Source organism: Leptidea sinapis, chromosome 34 (genome assembly GCF_905404315.1).
Source record: "Leptidea sinapis chromosome 34, ilLepSina1.1, whole genome shotgun sequence".
NCBI classification, from domain to species: Eukaryota; Metazoa; Arthropoda; class Insecta; order Lepidoptera; family Pieridae; genus Leptidea; species Leptidea sinapis.
The window spans coordinates 11634807-11647500 of NC_066298.1; the positions used below are offsets into that span (position 1 = coordinate 11634807).

Here is a 12694-nt window from a genome sequence, read left to right on the forward strand (position 1 = left end):
ACTTCCGGGGGGGCGGCGGCGACATCTACGTGGTATCGGCGTACTTCCAGTATAGCGAGAACATCGACATCCACATTCACCACTTGGACCGCGTACTGGAAGTCCTCCGGGGAAAACAAGTTGTCATCGGGGCCGATACCAATACTCACTCGCCGCTCTGGCACAGTCGCCGTGAGCAGTTCGAGGGAAGAGGCGCAGAGACATCCAGGAGGAGGACAGCGATGGAGAGCTTTATACTCTCGAGGGGGCTCCTCGTGCACAATAAGGCGGGGGAACCGGATACTTTTAAGACGATTAACGGTTCCTCCAACATCGACGTCACATTAACAACCAGAGGGGTCCCATTAACAGACTGGAAAGTCAGGGAAGAAGAGAGCACAAGCGACCACCAGCTCATAACGTTCTCCATCGCAAAGGACGACCCATCAGCCGCACGGCACCAGGGAGAGCTAGAGCCAGGGAGAGAGCCAACGAGGTACCGGGATCGAAGTGTGGACTGGGATCGGTTTTGTACAACACTCTCGTGGCGTGTAGGTAGGCTGGACTACCGAAAGCCAGCACAAGAACTGTGCAAGCAGTTCGTCTCGATGCTCGATCGTACAGCTGGGGAGTGTTTAGGTGTAGACAAGGGGAAAAATCGGGTGCGGGGTCATGAATGGTGGTCAAGAAAACTTGATCACCTTCGTAGGGAGCACAACCGGTTGCGTCGGGAATGGCAGCAGTCTCGGCGTGCGGGCGGACTGGCAGAAGAAATCTGCAAAGGACGCTTCCATCGAGCACGTACGATATATAGGAAGTCTATGCGGGAAGCGGAGACCAACCACTTCTCGAAATTAGCCAACAGTGGGAATGACGATCCGTGGGGCATGGCGTACCGGGCCGCTACCGGCAGGGTGCGCCCGCCCGCGAACGTCATTAATGGGTTGAAGCTTGCGCAAGGCTACGCTGTTGACATCCGCAGCGCTATGGGAGGGATACTGGCAGTGATGTGTCCGGACGACGACAGGGCGGCTGATTCCGACTATCATGTACAGGTGCGCCTGGCGGCAGCTTGCGTGCCCAGTGGTCGAACGGTGGGCCCTCCCACCAGGGAACAGATCGGCCAAATTATCCGGAGCCTACCGAACAAGGCGCCGGGTACAGATGGGATCACCGCTCGGATAGTAAAAGCAGCGTGGAAGGTGGCCGCGAGCGAGATGACTGTAATGTACGGTAAGTGTATAGAAGAGGGCGTGTTTCCCGATGTATGGAAGGAAGGCCGGTTGATAGTACTGCCAAAGGGTGATGGGAAGGCGACTGACCCAAAGGCGTATAGACCCATCACCCTCTTGCCAGTACTGGGTAAGGTGCTTGAGCAGTTGATATGCGAATGTACTCCGGGTCTGTACAGTCGCATGTCAACCCGTCAACATGGGTTTATGAAAGGGAGGTCCACGATAACGGCACTGAACGCTATTCAATTAACAGTGAACACCAGCACACACAAGTACGTACACGCGATCACGTTGGATATATCTGGGGCTTTCGACAACGCATGGTGGCCAATGGTACTGCTTAAGTACAAGCAGGGAGGCTGCCCACCCAACATCTACCGTTGTCTGAGTTCCTACTTCGTCAACCGACGAGTAGGTATGTTCGTTGGAGCCGATGCAGTGTGGAAAACCTCTACTATGGGGTGTCCACAGGGCTCAGTGCTCGGCCCGACTTTATGGAACGTGTTGTTGAACGACCTTTTGGAAACGAGCATGCCAACAGGGGTGGGAATGGTAGCGTATGCGGATGACGTGACGCTCCTCATAGAGGCGAACTCCAGAGCGGATATCGAGGCCAATGCCCGGGCGGCGCTTGAGAAAATCACAGACTGGGGGGTCAGAAACCGGCTGAGTTTTTCTCCCAGGAAAACAAAGTCTATAACTTTAAAGGGAACTCTCAGGCGACCTCCGGTCATCAGAATGAACGGGCAATCTGTCACAGCGGTCGATAATGTAAAAATACTGGGCATCACAATTGATGGTAAGGGATCATTTGCAGAGCACGCCTTGGATATCGGGGAGCGAGCCGCGAAGTGTTTCGGCAAAATGGCTAGGGTATCTTCAACCTCTTGGGGCATACGATACAAGGCACTTAAGCTCTTGTATAGAGGGACATTCGTAGCAACCTTGACTTACGCGGCAAGCACCTGGTATCACAGGGCATTTTTGCATGTGGTGTCGAGTCGGTTGCTCAGGACTCAACGAACGTCGTTGGTGCTGCTCACCAAGGCGTACCGCTCCACGAGCACGGCCGCACTGCCAGTTTTAGCAGGGGTACTTCCGGCAGACCTGGAAGTTTATCGTGCGGGCAAGATCGAGGCGACCAGGGGCGATAGGGTTAAAAAGGAGCTCGCGTCATTAAAGAAGGACATCCACTCCGAAGTGGTGAACATGTGGCAGGAGCGCTGGGAACGCGAGGAGAGAGGTGGCGAACTCAGACGCTTCTTCCCATGTGTCGGGGAAAGACTCCTGGCGTCGTGGGTGCATCCCGACCATTACACGTCGCAGCTGTTGACGGGACATGGGCAGTTCAACAGCAAGCTTAGGGACCTGGGGCTAAAAGGGGACGGCACATGTCCATGTGGCGCGACGGACGAGAACCGCGACCACGTGCTGTGGGATTGCAGCTTGTACGAGGAAGCAAGAGGCGAAATGCTGGACCATCTAACGAGGACAAGACCAGGACCAGTTTATTACGGAGACTTGGTATCCTCTGAGGAGAATTTCTCCAGGCTGATGAGATATGCCGCAAGTTGGTACCGTGTCAGGAGAGTGATGGAGGGGTAAACCAAGACGGTGACGAAGACAGAGAAAGGAAGACCAAGAGAAGAAGAGGAGATTAGGAAGAAGGAGAGCCCGGCGACGAAGAAGCCGTATCTGTGGTCGGCCGCCCCCAGAAAGGGGGAGAGGGCCATCTAGGGACGCATATTAAAAAAGAGAACTTGTAGGGAGTCAAGAAAATGTGCCGGACCTCAAATCCGGTACATCTCCCGCTGTTTCGGTCGGTACCTAGGTCTTGATGACCGAAAGGTCGGTAAGACCATGGGAAGGAGGTGGGTTATGTCCCTATCTACTATCTAGCGAAACCACAGCCAAGGGAACGGGCTTGGGAGAATCAGCGGGGAAAGAAGACCCTGTTGAGCTTGACTCTAGTCTGGCATTGTAAGGAGACATGAGAGGTGTAGCATAAGTGGGAGATCGTTCGCGGTCGTCGCTGAAAAACCACTACTTTCATTGTTTCATTACTTACTCGGTTGGGCGGAAGCGGTGCGCGGTCGATAATATCGGCGGGCGTACGGTGTTTCGTTCCAAGCGTGCAGAGTGGCGACGTGGCGGCAACGCTCGTCGCCGTACAACTCCCGCGTGATCCGGTTCGAGGACACTGCCAGGCGGGGAGTTTGACTGGGGCGGTACATCTGTCAAAGAATAACGCAGGTGTCCTAAGGCCAGCTCAGCGAGGACAGAAACCTCGCGTGGAGCAAAAGGGCAAAAGCTGGCTTGATCCAGATGTTCAGTACGCATAGGGACTGCGAAAGCACGGCCTATCGATCCTTTAGTATAAAGAGTTTTTAGCAAGAGGTGCCAGAAAAGTTACCACAGGGATAACTGGCTTGTGGCGGCCAAGCGTTCATAGCGACGTTGCTTTTTGATCTTTCGATGTCGGCTCTTCCTATCATTGCGAAGCAAAATTCGCCAAGCGTTGGATTGTTCACCCATCAAAAGGGAACGTGAGCTGGGTTTAGACCGTCGTGAGACAGGTTAGTTTTACCCTCCTGATGGCGTGTCGTTGCGATAGTAATACTGCTCAGTACGAGAGGAACCGCAGTTTCGGACATTTGGTTCATGCACTCGGCCGAGCGGCCGGTGGTGCGAAGCTACCATCCGCGGGATTATGCCTGAACGCCTCTAAGGCCGAAGCCAGCCTAGCCGAATCCGGCAAGGATATACTCACTGTGGAGCCCCGAGTGTCGGGAGGCTCTAAACAATGTGACTTTACTAGTCGCGTTTTATTCGTAAGACGCGACGTCGAAGCCCATTTGGAACGCGACGAACGGTGCGAGCGGTATTAACACGTGCACCACGGCGTCGAAGTTTCGAATTTACCTCAGTTCGATGTCGGGGCTCGGAATAGTCTGTAGACGACTTACGTTCCTGGCGGGGTGTTGTGCTCGGTAGAGCAGCGTCGTGCTGCGATCTGTTGAGACTCAGCCCTACGCCAGGTGATTCGTCCGAGGACGCATCGTCGCCGAGAAGCAGAGTTGTGTGTGTGTGTGTGTGTGTGTGTGTGCAAACAAACAACAGGCCAACATATAATATTATAATAACATAATAATATAAATAATATTATCATGATATTTCGTCGTGACGGACGCGTCACGCGATTTCTCATGATTATAAAATTTTACAATATATTATTATTTATTATAGTTGAAAGACGTGGTTGATGTTGTACACGGCGACTACTCTAATGATAACGAGTACGATCATTTTCAGGTTATTATGTCGAGTCGAGTGTTGTGATAAGTGTACATCGCCGTCGGCGGCGGCGGCTCCGGTGGTGTTGGGCGCGCTGCGCAAATTCCAAAAGCGAGTACGATCGGCCCCAATAGCGGGTACGGTCGATTCCTCAATAGCGAGTACCGCCTAGCGCGAGGAGCGCGGCGCTCCCTGCCGGTCTCCCCGGACGGATATCTCACTTGCTTGTTTTCTCCAATAACGAGTACCGCCGAGCGCGAGGAGCGCGGCGCTCCCTGCCGGTCTCCATCTTTTCTCTTGTTCCTTGTACACCAGAACATTATAGTTTTTGACCAATATTCGTGTCCCCTAATAATTGCATGTTCTGTCCGTTTTTTTTTTTAAATTAAATAAAATAAATTATTAATTATTAATTTATCATAAAAATACCTACGAGAAAAAGTGTAGGTGATAAAATTATCTATAAAAAATGTACCGATACTTTTTTTCCTACGAGCCACCGTTTCTGAGATAATAACTATTCAAAAACTTATAAAAACGCGCTAAGTACACTACTACCTCATAGGTGGCGTGGAAACTAACTTTTTGAATCTAACACTAAGTATTGATACATTTTTAATGGATAATTTTACGATCTACAATTTTTGTCCGAGATACTTTTATGATAAAACTTACCTACCGTTTTGCTGAAAATCGCGAAAAACGAATGTGATTAAGTAAGTAAGTAAGTACGTAAGTAAGTAAGTAAGCAACTAAGTAAGTAAGTAAATAGGTAAGTAAGTAAGTAAGTAAGAAAGAATTACGTTTAAAGATATTTATTTCTCATTAAAAACATAATATTGTCACTAACATGAGAACATAAAAATATGATGTAATAATTTATCCGCCGTTCTTTAGATGTTCAGTACATACATGTTACACATTATAGTACTTATTCTTCTTCACAAAATTTAAGATTACACACTTTTACAGGGCACTGTCACATAACAAACAATTTCAGACATGTGTTTTATAAAAACTTTGAAACAATATAGTCTGATAGGTCACGTTTAAATGTTTTTAGTGACCTAATCTTTTTGAGAGATGAAGGTAGACTATTAAAAAGTTGTGCGCCCTCGTAAATAAACATACGCTTGCCGTAATTTGTTCTTGTCTTAGGTAGTATCAAGTAGCTGGCTCGTCTCGTGCTGCGTTTAGACGCATGTTTAGTTTGGGTGAGTAAGATTGATGTATGATAAGAATTTTGATTTGATTTGAAATATATTTTTTTTTGGAGGTTTTTTATTTGGTTTCGGAGGGAAAATGAAATGTACGTGTCGCGCGTTTATTACTGAACATTATCGTACTCGTTATTAATAAAGTTAAAAAAAAAAAAAAAAAAAAAAAAAAAAAAAAAAAAAAAAAAAAAAAAAAAAAAAAAAAAAAGCGATTTTTTCTTCGAAGCCGCAATGCATATTCAATATTATGTTATTAATAAATAGTAAAATCAAATCAAAATCACTTTATTCACATATCAGAGAGTTTACACGTTCATATCGTTCGCGTGCACCACACATACGGCAGTCGGCGTCGAGAGTCGAGTCCGTAGCGAACGGTTCGCGACGCCGAATTCAACGCCGCTCAAGTTTTTTCTTGTAAAAAGAGTGAAAAACGCACGCGACAAAAATACAAAAACGCACAACACGGTGGTGTTGTTTTATTATTCTCGTCGTCGTCATCGTCATTCATATTTTATTTAATATATATTTATATTTGAGTAAGTTTGTGAATGCGCGCGATGATAACGACGATGATATAATAACAATACGGTTGTTGGTACTCTCGGGGCAGAGCTGGTGTGTCTGTGTCTGTGTTTGTGTCGCGCGTTGTTTTATATGTTCTTTTTTTACAATATAAAAAATGAGACAGACTCACCGCGCTGTGTCGATCGAGCGTTTTCGAGTTTCCCTATGCGGATGATATTTGATTTGGTGATTTGAAAGGTTTTTTGTGATTTCGTTTCTCATAATTCCTCTCTTCACTCTCTCTATAGTATCATACGCTGCGGCGATCCTCGTCACGTTGAAAGCGATCGTGTAAATTTTTTGCGCGCACCAAGACGCCGACTGGGCTTCGACGGTTTCCCTCTGTTAAGATTTTTAACGTGAGGGCCCGCAAGCCGGAACGCGTCGCGCATTTCACGCGTGCGAGACGTTCACGCTCCTCTCAAGCACCGGGCGTCGATCCGATTTGTGATCACGACGTGTACCGATATTAATACGTTGATACCGCTTCTATTGCGTGTCATCATTTTTATTATTACCCGAAGGGACTCTCGTTACTGAACTTTCATAACATACAATCGGCCCATCGCCGATTTATGATTCGTTCAACGCGCACCGTATGCCTTTGAGATATATAGTGTACAGTGCGCGAACGGATATCTCACGATATGTTCAAGATGTCATAGTCGCGACGCCCTAAGGGGAGATCGCGACGCATGACGCGCTGAGCGCGACAACAATCGTTGTTTGCAGCAGCTCCCTGGTTGATCCTGCCAGTAGTTATATGCTTGTCTCAAAGATTAAGCCATGCATGTCTCAGTGCAAGCCGTATTAAGGCGATACCGCGAATGGCTCAATATATCAGTTTTGGTTCCTTAGATCTTACTCAGTTACTTGGATAACTGTGGTAATTCTAGAGCTAATACATGCAATCAGAGCTCTGACCAGTGATGGGATGAGTGCTTTTATTAGATCAAAACCAATCGACGGAGGGCCTCGCGTCCGAAGTCGTTAATTTTGATGAATCTGGATAACTTTTGCCGATCGCATGGTCCAGTACCGGCGACGCATCTTTCAAATGTCTGCCTTATCAACTTTCGATGGTAGTTTCTGCGACTACCATGGTTGTCACGGGTAACGGGGAATCAGGGTTCGATTCCGGAGAGGGAGCCTGAGAAACGGCTACCACATCCAAGGAAGGCAGCAGGCGCGCAAATTACCCACTCCCGGCACGGGGAGGTAGTGACGAAAAATAACGATACGGGACTCTTACGAGGCCTCGTAATCGGAATGAGTACACTTTAAATATTTTAACGAGGAACAATTGGAGGGCAAGTCTGGTGCCAGCAGCCGCGGTAATTCCAGCTCCAATAGCGTATACTAAAATTGTTGCGGTTAAAAAGCTCGTAGTTGCATTTGTGCGCCGCGCTGTCGGTGCATCGCATCCGCGGTGATACTGACACGTCTGCGGAGCATATCGTCGGTGAGCCGGCGGTAAAACGCCGGTTCAATATCAAAATCCTATCGCGGTGCTCTTCAGTGAGTGTCGAGATGGGCCGACAATTTTACTTTGAACAAATTAGAGTGCTCAAAGCGGGCTCAAAATGCCGCTTGAATATTTCGTGCATGGAATAATAGAATATGATCTCGGTTCTATTTTGTTGGTTTTCAGAACTCCGAGGTAATGATTAATAGGGATAACTGGGGGCATTCGTATTGCGACGTTAGAGGTGAAATTCTTGGATCGTCGCAAGACGAACATCAGCGAAAGCATTTGCCAAAGGTGTTTTCATCAATCAAGAACGAAAGTTAGAGGTTCGAAGGCGATTAGATACCGCCCTAGTTCTAACCGTAAATATGTCATCTAGCGATCCGCCGACGTTACTACAATGGCTCGGCGGGCAGCTTCCGGGAAACCAAAGATTTTGGACTCCGGGGGGAGTATGGTTGCAAAGCTGAAACTTAAAGGAATTGACGGAAGGGCACCACCAGGAGTGGAGCCTGCGGCTTAATTTGACTCAACACGGGAAATCTCACCAGGCCCGGACACCGGAAGGATTGACAGATTAACAGCTCTTTCTTGATTCGGTGGGTGGTGGTGCATGGCCGTTCTTAGTTGGTGGAGCGATTTGTCTGGTTAATTCCGGTAACGAACGAGACTCTAGCCTGCTAAATAGGCGTCGTCATTTAGGTGTGCGCGGCTTCAGGGTCGCGCAACTCACTGGCGGCGTATTAAAATTCTTCTTAGAGGGACCGGCGGCTTCGAGCCGCACGAGATTGAGCAATAACAGGTCTGTGATGCCCTTAGATGTCCTGGGCCGCACGCGCGCTACACTGAAGGAATCAACATGTTCTCCCTGGCCTAGAGGCCCGGGCAACCCGTTGAAACTCCTTCGTGCTGGGGATTGGGGTTTGCAATTATCCCCCATAAACGAGGAATTCCTAGTAAGCGCGAGTCATAAGCTCGCGTTGATTACGTCCCTGCCCTTTGTACACACCGCCCGTCGCTACTACCGATTGAATGATTTAGTGAGGTCTTCGGACCGACACGCGGTGGCTTCGCGGCCGTCGGCGTTGCTGGGAAGTTGACCAAACTTGATCATTTAGAGGAAGTAAAAGTCGTAACAAGGTTTCCGTAGGGGAACCTGCGGAAGGATCATTAACGTGTAACGGTCGCGTGCGCGAGCGTTGTCGCCGACACGCTTCGCTCACAGCCGACTGTTGACGATGATAACTTCAATCACGTGTCAATCACTGATTATTTTCGCGCTCGCGATGTGCTCTCTGTGCTCCGTTGTCGCGTTTGCCGCGCGCGCGCTGACATCTCCCGCCGCATGTGGGGGGTGTCCGGCACGACGTCTCCGGCACGACGCTTCGGCGGGCGCGGTTCGCATGTACGCGACGCGCGTGCGTCTCGCGACGCGCTCATGTCGAGTGCGAAGCGAGTCGAGATCACGACGTACGCGCAATGCGTGCGTCACATAATATTTTGTTACACACAGAGATCGTTCACGTATTTTCTAAATATAAAAACTATTACCCTGAACGGTGGATCACTTGGCTCGCGGGTCGATGAAGAACGCAGTTAACTGCGCGTCATAGTGTGAACTGCAGGACACATTTGAACATCGACATTTCAAACGCACATTGCGGTCCGTGGAGAAATATCCAGGACCACTCCTGTCTGAGGGCCGGCTGCATAAAAGAATACGACGACGCCGTCGCTGTATGCTGACAACACTGTTTGCGCGCCTAAAAAACGTGTAAAACGAGTGACGGTCTTCGGGCCGGGCTCGGGTAAACCCCGCCGGTTTTCCGGGGCCCGCTCGATCCGTTCGAAAATGTAAAATAAGCCGCAACGCGTGGTGCTGTTCGCGTGCAACGCCGTCTCCGCCTCACGCCCGACGTGGGTCACGGAGACGGGCGCGGTACCGGGGCGCGCTCGTTCGCTGTCACACGCGGATATCTCGTGATTAATTTTAATTAATCTATGCAGAGCTCTCTATGTGAACGGCGTGCGTGGCTGCGCCTTCGGTTCGCGTCCCGTGCGCTGCACGTGTTATTTCGGCCCGACGTGAGCGTGCAAACGAGTAGGCGGACTCGACGTCCGAAGGGCGCTTCGATCGCGGTACGTGCGCGGGTCGACGATACGTCGTTGAGACTTATTGGCGGCGCGCGCACGACGGTGTCGCTGCGCTGACGGATATCGTGTCTGCCTCATACTTTTTATCGTTGGCCTCAGATCAGGGAGGATCACCCGCCGAATTTAAGCATATTAGTAAGCGGAGGAAAAGAAACTAACCAGGATTCCCTCAGTAGCGGCGAGCGAACAGGGATAAGCCCAGCGCCGAATCCCGCGGTCGTCACGGTCGCGGGACATGTGGTGTTAGGGAGGTTCCGCTTTCTCGCGGTCGCCGCTCCCGTCCAAGTTCGTCTTGAACGGGGCCGTTTTCCCATAGAGGGTGCCAGGCCCGTAGCGACGGAGCGAGTCCGCGAGAGGGACTCTCCTCAGAGTCGGGTTGCTTGAGAGTGCAGCCCTAAGTGGGTGGTAAACTCCATCTAAGGCTAAATATAACCGCGAGACCGATAGCGAACAAGTACCGTGAGGGAAAGTTGAAAAGAACTTTGAAGAGAGAGTTCAAGAGTACGTGAAACCGTTCAGGGGTAAACCTGCGAAACTCGAATGAACGAACGGAGAGATTCATCGTCACTCCGGGGCGTACGGCGGCGTGCCGCGATGTGCGCGAGACTCGTGCTCGCGTTCACCGGTCGCCGCCGTTGACGCACCCGGACGGCGTGCACTTCTCTCTTAGTACACATTATGCATCGCGACCCGTTCGTCTGTTCGGCCTAAGCGTTGTCCGGGAGCCGGGCGGCTGCGCGTTCACGCGCACAGCCGTCCGACCGTGACGATCGCCGGCCGGCGGCGGACGGTACTTGTCATGAAACGCGCACGCGTCTCCATCCGGGGACGCGTCCGGCCCGACGCGAGCGAGAGTCGTCGTCGACATCCTGCCCTTGTGCGGATGCTGACGCGACGCCGCTGTCGTCGCAGCCGTGTAGTCTCGGACTGTGCGCGTATCAGTCGGCGATGTTACTGTTTCGGGCACTCGCAGGACCCGTCTTGAAACACGGACCAAGGAGTCTAGCATGTGTGCGAGTCATTGAGTTATGAATTCAAACAGACAAAACTGAAAGGCGCAACGAAAGTGAAGGCGCGCGCTTGTCGCGCGCTCAGGGAGGATGGAGCGTCGGTCGTCAAAAATCGATCTCTCGCACTCCCGAGGCGTCTCGTTTCCAATCAGCGAATGCGGGCGCGCTCTGAGCACAGATGCTGGGACCCGAAAGATGGTGAACTATGCCTGGTCAGGTCGAAGTCAGGGGAAACCCTGATGGAGGACCGTAGCGATTCTGACGTGCAAATCGATCGTCGGAACTGGGTATAGGGGCGAAAGACTAATCGAACCATCTAGTAGCTGGTTCCGTCCGAAGTTTCCCTCAGGATAGCTGGCGTCGACTCGTAACAGTCTCATCCGGTAAAGCGAATGATTAGAGGCATTGGGGCCGAAACGACCTCAACCTATTCTCAAACTTTAAATGGGTGAGAACTCCGGCTTACTCGAACGATGAAGCCGGAGATCTGATGACGGTGCCAAGTGGGCCAATTTTGGTAAGCAGAACTGGCGCTGTGGGATGAACCAAACGTAGTGTTAAGGCGCCTAAAAAACGCTCATGGGACACCATGAAAGGCGTTGGTCGCTCATGACAGCAGGACGGTGGCCATGGAAGTCGGAATCCGCTAAGGAGTGTGCAACGACTCACCTGCCGAAGCGACCAGCCCTGAAAATGGATGGCGCTGAAGCGTTTTGCCTATACACTACCGTTACCGGCAATCGGCGCGTGCGTGTCAAAGCGCACGCGTATTATGCCGTAACGAGTAGGACGTGCGCGGCGGAGTGCGCAGAAGGGTCTGGGCGTGAGCCCGCCTGGAGCCTCCGTCGGTGCAGATCTTGGTGGTAGTAGCAAATACTCCAGCGAGGCCCTGGAGGACTGACGTGGAGAAGGGTTTCGCGTGAACAGTAGTTGCTCGCGAGTCAGTCGATCCTAAGCTCAAGGAGAGATCTTATGTCGATGCGGCGTGTTTATATATATTTTGTGTATATGATAAATAACGCCCTTTGAGCGAAAGGGAATCCGGTTCCTATTCCGGAACCCGGCAGCGGAACCGTTTCAATAATCGTTCTCTCGTTTCTCAAGCGAGTGTTCGACGGGGTAACCCAAAGTGGCCTGAAGACGCCGCCGAGTGGTCCGGGAAGAGTTTTCTTTTCTGCCTGAGCGTTCGAGTTCCATGGAATCCTATAGAAGGGAGATATGGTTCGGAACGCGAAGAGCACCGCATTTGCGGCGGTGTCCGGATACTCTCTGCGGACCTTGAAAATTCAGGTGAGGGATGTACGTGGAGATGTCGCGCCGGCTCGTACCCATATCCGCAGCAGGTCTCCAAGGTGAAGAGCCTCTAGTCGATAGAATAATGTAGGTAAGGGAAGTCGGCAAATTGGATCCGTAACTTCGGAATAAGGATTGGCTCTGAGGACCGGGGCGTGTCGGGTTTGGACGGGAAGCGGATGCGGCCGGTGCCGGGCCTGGTCGATGCTCGCGCGTGTCTCCATCGCAAGGTGGTCTCGCGCGTCGTGCTGAATCCGGACCCGCGTTCCGGCCTTTCGCGGATCTTCCTAGCCGTAAGTCCGCGTCGGTTTCGTCTCGTGCGCGATCGGCGCGGTACTGTACGACCGCCGTTCAACGGTCAGCTCAGAACTGGCACGGACAAGGGGAATCCGACTGTCTAATTAAAACAAAGCATTGCGATGGCCCTCGCGGGTGTTGACGCAATGTGATTTCTGCCCAGTGCTCTGAATGTCAACG

At 51.1% G+C, this 12694-nt stretch overlaps 2 non-coding genes and 1 pseudogene across 2 annotated transcripts; all 3 read left to right on the plus strand.

Annotated features, from left to right (window-relative positions):
• Positions 1–7028: 7028 nt before the first annotated feature.
• On the plus strand, positions 7029–8933 carry LOC126975151 (small subunit ribosomal RNA). The gene has a single exon (XR_007731657.1). It is a non-coding gene; the product is annotated as a small subunit ribosomal RNA (ribosomal RNA).
• A 375-nt stretch (positions 8934–9308) lies between these two features.
• LOC126975144 (5.8S ribosomal RNA) lies at positions 9309–9465 on the plus strand. The gene has a single exon (XR_007731651.1). It is a non-coding gene; the product is annotated as a 5.8S ribosomal RNA (ribosomal RNA).
• Positions 9466–10004: 539 nt separating this feature from the next.
• The window catches only part of LOC126975161 (large subunit ribosomal RNA), a 4253-nt pseudogene continuing 1563 nt past the window's right edge, over positions 10005–12694 (plus strand).